This window comes from Miniopterus natalensis, chromosome 1, assembly GCF_054644295.1.
Source record: "Miniopterus natalensis isolate mMinNat1 chromosome 1, mMinNat1.hap1, whole genome shotgun sequence".
NCBI lineage: Eukaryota > Metazoa > Chordata > Mammalia > Chiroptera > Miniopteridae > Miniopterus > Miniopterus natalensis.
In genome coordinates, this window is record NC_142081.1 from 3710579 (window position 1) to 3721315 (window position 10737).

Genomic DNA, 10737 nt, shown 5'->3' on the forward strand with positions numbered 1-10737 from the left:
ATGCCTCATCTGACACCATTAACAATGTTCCATCTTTCTTTGTGTTCCCTCAGTAGGTTAGGAACCTAAATCTTGAGCAGCGGCGGGATGTATAAATCAGCGGTGGGGAAAAACCAAAGGAAACGTTAAGCAGCTGTAAAGGAGCCAGCGAGGAGGCCCTGCCCTGGTCTAATGGCCCTCGCTCGGTCACAGTTGGGCTAATCGCACGTTCACACATTTCACCAGTGCTCTTTCGTGACTCCTTCATGTATTTAGCTATTTGCTTATTTACTATTTAATTAGATTAGACATGGGTTAATTAAATCCTATAGTTTTTAGAAGACAATTAACAAGAGTAAATCCACCAACGGCCCAAACTAAAACAATATAACATGAATTTACCTGCGAACCTTCAACTATAGATTGGAGCCTAGACTTTATATCCTTTATATGGACACCAAATAAACCGGTCAAAAACTCTGATTAAAACTAACCTCTCTCAACTTGTTCACTCCTTACAGAGATAACCAACTAGATCTTTGTTGTTATTGAACTCAATGAATAAACAGGGTTAATAATTCTTACCACCTGACAGACTCAACATGGGTCCCCCGCAATTTTCTTACTCATGTAAATGCCTTCCCGTTTTAGAAATTAATGCCTGCACTTTTTTTTAATGGACTCGATGCTTCAAAAACATATTAGTAATAATTTTGCTTGATGACACACACTCATCAATGGTCCGCCCTCGCAGAAAGTTCTACTGGACTGCGCCCCTTTTTACCCTGTGCTCTGTGGTAATAGCCTAGCACTTACTCTAATGAAGCCGAATGGGGTTAATCACCATTTTTGATCACTAGACCAAGCTGCTACTTTTCGGTTTTATTTGATCATTTCTAAAAGATAAGTCCAGTCTCTCACTCCACAAGTCCAACATTACCTGGCATCTCCCTCTGCGCTCCTCGCTCAGAAAGTGAACAGCCTGGGTCTTTATCCCTGGACAAACGTCTACATAAACGATGCACGTCAAGGGAATGAAAGGGGCGAGGTTCCTGCTTGGAAGTCAAGAGCACAGAACTAAATTAACGATAATCCTTTAATCCCGGGGTCATTCTCCTCGCCAGTCTATGTTTTGGCCTTTCTTGTATTGTAGACATTCATGTAATTATTTATTTTTGGTATCAAAATCAATGTCCAAAACATAATCATGCAAAAACAAGAACAGTGACCTTCTCCTTACCCAACACAATTTTTAAATAGACCTTGGACAAACAGGACTAGAATAATCTTAAATCTGGGATAACAAGACATTGCCACCATTGCCCTCTCTCGTTTGGTTCATTGATTTGCTCACTCATTCATTCATTTACTTACTTATGGAAATTTCCAGCCAAAGATTTAACAACATCGACTATTACTTATATTTTCCTTACATACTTTATTCACCCAGTAAGAGTCAAAACCCTCATAAATATTGTCTGGTTAAATAAACTACCGTGTGTCCATTTTGAGCGGCAGGAAGCAACGCCTTAGGAAACGAACACCCTGGATCATTTTTAATGCTTCTTTTTTGGTCAGAACCATTGTCCTCATTGGTCTACACTCAGCGCTTTTAAATTTATGTATCCCTTGTAAAAAAAATCATAAAAATACCAATGAATCTCATCCAACAAAAAGAAAATTACCAATATCTGTCAACTGTAATTGAAAAAAATGATAATATAATAAAAAATTATCAGTACCTTATGTCTCTCTATGTGCCCCTTTCGCACTGATTTGACAGCCTAAAGGTCATCAATAGGAAAGTGTTTATTTAAAACTTAGTGTATAAATTAATGGTATGATGCTATTAAAATCAATCAAATAGGGTAGATATTTTTGTATCAATGTCCTTCCAATTTACAGAATTGTGCAATCATAAATCTTAGGCCATGATACATTGTCCATGCTTAACTTTCTTTGATTTATGTATGTATTTATTTTTTTAATTTATTTTTGATTATAGTTGACATACAATATTATGTTGCAGGTGTACAACATATATTAATTTTTAATAAGTCAATAAACATACATGAATCCACCATTCAACCCAGGAAAACATAACATTTATGTTTACATTAACATATGTTACATATATGTATAATATAGTTATCCATATACACATAAAGTTAATATAATTATGTATACAAGGTGCCCCAAAAAATGTATACACACTTTAACAGCTGATAGCTCCATTCTGAAAATGAAGTATATTTTAAAAAACACTGCCTTTATAATTATTCAAAGTGCATGTAAATTTGGGGGAAACCCTGTATATATATAATTATTTCTTTCATTTGCTCTTTTCTCACACAGAGAACAGCACAGTTTTATTATGATTATTTTGAGTGACAGTTACGCCCAATGGGATCCATCACCCTTGGTTCGTGACAGTCTCACCAGCGGAGACAAGTCTCGCGCTTGGCCATCTTTGGTTTCACTCTGCCCGATCAGGTTCACCAACGCACACACGCCCATCACCCGGCCCCCCACCCTGAAACACTCACCATCTCTCCTGTTGGTTGGCTCCTGGCTCGTTTCTCAGAGGTCACAGCCAAGATTCGCACTGCTAGACCCACTCCGGGGCCTCCGTTCTGTGGAATGCAAGGCAGATAATTTAGGATCAAACCACCTCGGTGTTTGTAATGGCCATCAGGGGAGAAGCACAGGATTAATTAGTCTTGGTCTCGCCACTGGACCGAGCATAGCCCTCATCGTACATATTTTCTCATCTATTAATTTCATTGTTACAATAAACATGCACAAATTCACCACCCAAATCAAAAACAAAAATGGCAAGGATTACAAGCATCTGTCTTGATGTTTCTTACAATGGACCCGCCCAGGTCTTCTCCCATGGACTCAGCCTTGCAGAGTTGGGGTAATAATCTCTGAGTCCACATGCAGTCTCATTACTGTTTCCTACTTGTTTTTTGAATTGATTTTGCTTATTTCTTAAATACAACACACACATGAGCTCAGGACGAGCCCAGAACAAAAATATTGATTAATATAAATTATATACAAGGTGCCCCAAAAAAGTATTGGTTCTCTACTAATGCTTCCTGTCCACGGAGGCAAGAGTTTTCTTTTGCTCTGTTTGAAATAGCCCTCAACTGTACCTAAGCGGAATATTCTTAATCCATAATTCATAATACATAGTCTTTGGGGGTCCCCTTTCGTTTGGTCATCTGTTTTCTTCCTGATCTAATTCATTTTTAACTACACAGTAAATACGCTTGAAGCCACCATTCAGCCCAACACCCATGACCGTTCTACATACCTGTGGATATGCTTCCTCCCCAGTCCCAACAGCCTGGAACGTGTTGAGTTTGGGGGCTTGAGGTGACCCAGATCATTCGTAATCCTTGTTCAAAGGCCATTCTCCCCGCTGGCCCATGCCCGGCCTCTTTGCTTCGATTCATGCATGGATTCATTATTAACTATTCAGGGGCACCCCCAAGCCCTCCCATACCTCTCCACAGAGTCCCTCCCCACCGCCAAGATTTCCCTGGCACAGAAACCTCAGTGTGCCTAGACCTTGTTGTTTGCAAATGTCAGCTTACCAGACCTGGATTAATCACTGTCTTTTGTCCAGAATGAACTCTCACAATCGCTCTATTCGAGGCCTTGATTACATGGTTTGTTTGTAATAATAAAATTAACAACCACAAACCGCTCCAGTCTTGCTCTATGCCCCGCGGTTGTGGAGAATTGATCACAACCCTTGGTCCCTGACCTGGTCCCCTCATCGTTCACGGCTCGCTCCCACATTTCATTACTTGTGAAAGAAGGCACAGTACCCAGCCTCACGCCCACCTCCGTTCCTGGCCGCACCAAGACCCTTCCTGCCCCTACCTCAACTAATGACTCCCAGTCTCCTGTGTCCCCGCCCCGTCTCCTACAGATATAAAACTTTATCGCTTGTATGTATATTCTTTAAGAAGTTTCTATGGGCCAGTGGTTTGCTGGGCCTCTGTCAAGGTGGATAATTAAATATATGCTTGACTTGAGAGGTATCCACCGGGCGCTGGTACAAGGACTCGAACCTACACCCTTGGGTGCTGTCCCTATGCTCACAGGCACATGGTCAGAACACGTGTGCACACTACACCACCTGCCCCCAAACCCAGTCTCAAACCCTGACCGGGTGGGTGGCATCGGGATCTGTACTACAGTCGAAGCCCTGGGCCACCACCCCCAGGAAAACTAGCCAAGTCAGCCAGCTAAAGCCCCTCCCAGTCCCGCCTCTGAGCCCCTCGCCCAAATCTTTGTTCCCTCTGCAGCGGCGCCCGAGCCGTGGTGCTAGACAGACAGACAGACCAGGTTCCACCCCAGCAGGCACTCATGAGCTGTGTAACTGCAGAGACGTGACCTGGCCTCTCTGTCTTGTGCCCCGACTTGTGCTGAGGACGGCGACACCCCCGTGGCTCCAAGGTGAGGGTGAATCGCACTATGGACAGTCGCTCAAGCGGCTCCCACCCAGCCCGGACCCTGCCCTGCCCCTGCCCTGGCGCCCACCCAACCCGATTCCACACGGAATGACGGCCGTGCTCCTGCTCAGCCCAGCCGAGGGTTTCAGGGACAGACGGGCCTCAAGGAGGACACGGCTGGGATCTGTTCTACTTTGGACGTGGCATCAAAGCTCAACAAGTGTCCTGGGAAGTAGCAGTCCAAGTATAGTCCAGGTAAAGGATTCACTTTCCAAAATGGGGCGTCTATACTGTGGGATTCTTTTGTTTGTCTTTATTGGTATTTACAGGGAGGGAGGGAGGGAGAGGGAGAGAGAGAGAGAGGGAAACATCGATGTGAGAGAGAAACATCGATTGGTTTGCCTCCCGCACACGCCCCGACCAGGGATCGCCACTCCAGCCGAGCCACGCGGCCGCGGCTCGCGCCAGGAGGTCCTTGGTGTCCAGCAGCGTCCCAGAGCCAGAGGCCTCTACTCTGACCCTCCTGACACTACTCTGCCGGCTCCCGAGACAGGAAAGGTAAAGTCGATCCATAAACCTTAGCCCAGGCACATGAGGCACGTGTGTCCAGCGTGACACAGTCACGACCCCGTCCACTGCGGGACGCTCCTGGGGAGTCATGGAAAGACCCCCGCCGGGACCCAGGCCCCGCACCTGCCTCCCGCTCGGCCGTCATCCCCCTGCGGGCCCACCCCGGCCGCGCCTCAGGTGGCGTCCCCCCAGCGCCCCCTCCCGCCCAGGTGCTGTGCGGATGGAGAGCACGGAGCTGGGGCGCGGGCCCCCCGGCAGCGGAGGGTCCTAATGCGGCGGCTGGCGGCCCCGGCACGGCGCGCCCCGCGTGCCTCGGCATACATTACCCGGCTTGATCTGGGCGCAGCGGGCCTGCAGATTAGACAGAATAATCGTAATTAGCTGATATTTATTGGATGCACACTCTCCACCAGGCACCATGCTGCCTGCTTCGCAAACTTGACAGTCCTCTGGGGTGGGTCCAATTTAACAGCATCTCCCGCCGCCCCCCCGCCCCCCGCCCCCCGCCCACCGCCAGAAAGAATGTTGTGAGCATGCGTTTGGTGCCAGACCCCGGTCTAGATGCCCAGGATTCAGCAGAGAACGCAACAGACAAAATCCTAAAAAGTAAGTACAACAGGTGGGATGGGAGACAGTGAGGACGCCAGTTGACTCTTGACTCACAGGTTGAACTGGGCTAGTCCCCCCGTATGCAGAGTTTCTTCAGTGCATACTGTAAAGGCATTATCGCCTCCTTACGATTTTCTCAATAACAGTTCCTTTTCTCCAGCTTACTTTATTGTAATAATACAATATAATAGATATGTAATATAAAAATATGCGTTAATCGGCTGTTTATCTTATCTGTACGGCCCCTGGCCAGCAATAGGCTCTTAGTAGTTAAGTTTTGGGGCAACCCAAAGTTACGTACAGATTTGTGACTGTGCGAGGGGGTCAGCACCCCTAACCCCTGTGTTGTCCAAGGGTCAACTGTACGCAGAAAAACAGAACATGAAAGGGGTGATAGAAACAAGGGGAACGTTTCACTAAACACAGACATAATTGGCCCCATTTTACACATGAGAAAACTGAGCTTCAGAGAAGTTAAGTGACTTGCAAGTGGTCACCCAGCCGGGAAGATGCTGAAACACATGGCAAAGCGGGGAGGTCTGCCTGCAGAGCGCGTCCCACCCACTCAGCCTAGCGCCTCCTGTTTGTAGCCCTCGCTGAGATACCCCGCGCGTGGGGACACGTGGGTGGGCGAGTGGGGGGCCCGCCCGCCCGCCTCCCTCTCCGAAGGCAGAGCGAACACCCGAGTACCTGTGCAGCCATCTGTAAAACGCGGGTAACGCTTCCTACCGTCAGAGACATTAAATGCCACCTCCTCGGGAATAATTATAACAATTAGAATGTCAACTGTAATGAAATATTTGAGTGCTCGCCATATGGAAGACATCGTCTTAAACACTTTAAATGCCTGACTCATTTCATCGTCAAGCGCCCATTAATAAGGTACAGCGGGTATCCCCTTATTACGACTGAGGAAACTGAGGCACAGCTGTGAACCACTCCGCCTGAACACACAAACCTGGGGGGGGGGGTGACAGCACTCAGACAATCAGCCGATTGTTAGAGATGTACGTGCTGGGCTGACGGCAGGTCTGCGGGGCGCCCGGTTTCCCCGAGCCCTCTGTCTCACCCCTTCTCCCCCGCCTCGCGCCCCGGGAGGCTCCAGAATCATCTGCACACCTGGCTCCCTCAGCATCCAGTCGTAACATGAGCTGTGAGAACTTTAGTGGACTTGATTAACTGTTCTGCAGGGTGTCAGGGGCATGTGTGACCCTTGTGTGTGTGCTTGTTACAAACAGGACAGACTAGAAAAAGTGTTACTTGAGAAATAAATTTAGAGCCCAGGGGATAAGATGTCCGGCTCCCTGATGGACTAGGAGGGCGAGTCCCGCTTAGGGGGACCCCCAGGAGTATAGACCTTTTCAGGCACATTCATAAAAGCTAAGAAATAGGGAGAGGATATGTGTTGGACAGAAAAACAAGCGAGGGTTCAAAAACTAATTCCCTATTGGCTCCCTCTATGATTTGGGGCAAGTCACTTATCCTTCCTAATCCTCAGTTTTCTTTCATCTTAATGCAGGACGCTCATTGCTATCAGGGAGGGTGGCTGTGATGATTTAGATGAGATACAATTACGTCAAGTGACTAGAAAAGGCCCGAGCGTGTGGAGAGGGTCAGGGCGTCCTCATCCATCCAGGAGAGCCGGCGGAGGGGGGGCTCCCTGCTGTCTCCAGGCGCACTGTGACAGCAGCTAGGACGAGCGCTGACGCTGAGCAGCTTCAGCAGCACAGCTGGGACTTGGTCCCTGCGGACCGGCAGCCCACCTGTTGTCCCTGCGCCACCTGAGCAGACAGTGCACTCGGAGGCAGACGGAGGCAGGAGCTGCACCAGCAAGCTCAACTCAGAGACGACCTGTTTCACCGAACCAGTAAGTCTTTGATCTTGGTGAGAACCTGACTCTCCCTCTCCTCCATCCATCCATCCATCCATCCATCCATCCATCCATCCATCCATCCATCCATCCATCTGCCTCGCACCCCTCCTTCCTCCTCTCCGTTACGGCGGGAATTCAGGCAGCCCCGGGATGGAATCCTGCGTCCCGCTCCCTCGCTGGCCTTGGGCAAGTCACTAACATCTCCAAGTCCCCCTCTGTAAATGAAGGGAAGTGAGGGGTGGCCGGCTGAGGGTTAAAAGGGACAGTGGACATACCAATGCCCGGCCTGAGCAAATGACCATTAAGTGCTCCTTCCCTCGGCTCCTGCCATCGGGCCACGACGGAGGCAGGGAAACAGCTAAGGCATCCTGCGTGGCAGAGGGAAAAGCACTTTTTAGAAATTATCCGCGCCGTTTAAGCCATGTGCGGCCCCTGAAGCACCCGAGGCTGGCTGGTGGCCACGGCACTTTGGGGCAGTGGTCCCTCTTGGACTCCCAACGAAGAGTGCCATCTAGTGGATTGGCAACAGGTGGGGTCCCTGGTGGGTCCCGGTGGCAGCAGGGCTGTCGGCGGTGGGGCGGCCGAGCTGTGAGCCAGCCCGGAGGTCCCAGCCCCGGGACGGGTTGGGATGAATTAACCGCTTAGGGGTGGACGGCCCCGTGGCCGACAGCCAGCTCTGTTTTGCCTACACCACCAACCTCCCCTTCGGAGGTTTCCAGGGGGGAAAAATAATTCTAGCAGCCCCTGCCTGCTGAGGGTCTGGTATGTATTAGACACAGGGCTGGGGGGCTCGAGCGCGTTATCGCTAATGCGCTCGATGACCCCAGGACAGACCCCGAACCTGTGCCAATTTCCATGCGAAATGAAACTTGCTGAGGCTGGGTACTCACTAGGGTGAGGGTAGATGCTCAGACACCTGGATCTGCAGCTGCACTTGCTCCTGTGAGCCCAGTGCCCCCCGAGAGTGCAGGACAGACTCTGAACACTGGTTTGGACAAACCGGCTGTAAAAGAAATTTATGAGTCGATCGAGGATATTTGAAAGCTGAATAAATGTTGGACTGACATTAAGGAAATGCTGTTAATTTTTTAACTGTGAGAATGGCATGTGGTTATGTTTTTAGAGCAGAGAAGATATCATTTTCAGAGATACACACTGAAAAGTGCTCAGAGACAGCGACGGGAACTGGCTTCGAAACAGTCGGGGTGGGGTGGGCGGCAAGACTGTGGGAGGGTCAGATGGAACAGGGCGGTGACCCCGACCGCAGCTGGGGGACTGCGATGGGAAACTGCAACTTGGGATGAAAATGCAAACTGTTTCTCTACTGTTTAAAATGTCTCCGAAGTAAAGGGTTTGAAAATCAACAAGTAAAAGTAGGTGCAGGGCATGAAGGCAGTCAGAGAGGGGCCAGGGGTCTCGGCTGAATCTCAAGGTGGGAAAGAGGAGCTGATGCACAGGGGACAAATGTCCCAGGGTGCAGAGGGGACAAGAGGGGGTCCAGGACCTGGGGAGCAAACCATTCCAAGCCGGGTGGGCTCCTTCAGGCCGTCCTCCTTACTCAGACCCTCCCAGCCCCTGTGAACCCTCAGGCCCTCCCTGTCCACCTCCCCAGACAACCTTTCTCCATCCCAGGGCCTCGTGCACCCCCAGGTCTCTCTACCTCTCTCAGACCCTCCCCAGGTACCCCACAAAACTTCCAGCGACGCTCCCCCAGGGCCTCTTGCCCCCTCCCTGGCACGTGAACCTTCTCACCGGCTCTAAAAGGGCCTGAGAGGCCCTCCCTCCCCAGGACAGAGCGGGCCACCGGGCGAGTCCTTCCCTGAAACCAGCACAGCTGGGCTGGGGAGGATTCGGCGGCGGCATAACTTTCAAAAGCTTTTTCTTTTTTTTTTTTCTTTTTTTGCTTTTTTGTGGGGAAAAGAGTTGGGGTTTTTGCCCTAAAATGATGGGCCAAGCTGCCCTGGTGTCCTCAGGCCCTCTCTCCCCAGGCCCTCCCTGGCCCGTCGGTGCACCTCCCCAGGACAACTTTCTCCATCCCAGGGCCTCCTGCACCCCCAGGTCTCTCCACCTCTGAGCCTCCCTCTCTCCTACCAGTCAAATCACAGCAAAATGTCTCACACTGGACCCCGGGGCCACGGCAGTCTCCCCCGATCCCCGGGACCACCACGCTCTCCACCTCCCCCTCTCTCTGGCCCTTCCGCAGCTGCTGAACCCTCTGCACCCTCGGTTTCCTGGACTCCTCCCTCCACCACCCCTCATTTCCCACTTTGGAGAACCGGCCCGGACAGCTCCTCGGACCCTCCCGCAGCCTGCTGCATTGCAGCGCAGCCCTGCAGGGAGGGGCGCAGCCCGAGGCCACCCCTCCAGCGGCCCCAGCCCAGGGCAGGTTGGCCCCCCTCAAGCTTCTGACGCAGTTAAAAGCGTCAGCATAAAAGTAAAAACAAAACGCCAGTCCCTACTGACTGTCTCCCCCCTCCTCAATTTCCGGGCTTAAAATGTGTCCCAGGCAGCCCCCTTGTGGCACTTGGGGGCGCCACAGACTCTCGGCTGGCGTCGGGAGAGTTCAGACCGTCTGCTTCTACTGCATCGTGAGTTGGCACAAATCTTAAACGACCCAGGACTGCCTGAGGCAGCAGCCCCTCCCCTCCCTCCTCTGCCCGCAGCCCCCCTTCTTCCCCGCTCCTGCTCCCCTCCCTCCCGCAGCACCGAAGCCCTCCTGTTGAACACTGCTGTTCTGACAGGCAGACAGGTGTCTGCAGACCGTAGCAGTGGTGGGGGGCTGGAGAGAACGTTGGGAGCACAGGGGCTCTGCTTGCAATGATGTAGTTTCCATCTCTCTCCCTCTCAGGTAGGGAAACTGAGGTGCAGAGGCTCAGGGTGGCTGTCTGCGTCAGAGAAGGGGCTGGGGCACCTCTCTCCATGACTGGATTCTAGTGGGGGGCACTTCCCTGCGGTGAGGGGCTGCCCTGCAGATGGTCCCCCCTTGCCTGAGTCAGCCAGCCAGCCCTCCGCCCCTCCCCTTCACCAGGCAGCTCTAGGGGGGCCTCCCCGGATGTGCTCTGTCCTCTCTCACTCACTGTCCACACAAACAAGCTGCAACTCCCCCCGCCCCCGCCCATCTCCATCTGCAGTCTGCTTAGAGGTGGGCAGGGCCCTCCCCACGTCAGGTTAATAATGCCATTTTCATAAGCCTCTGCCCATAGGTGCTACCACCTAATTCTGAATCTGCCCTTC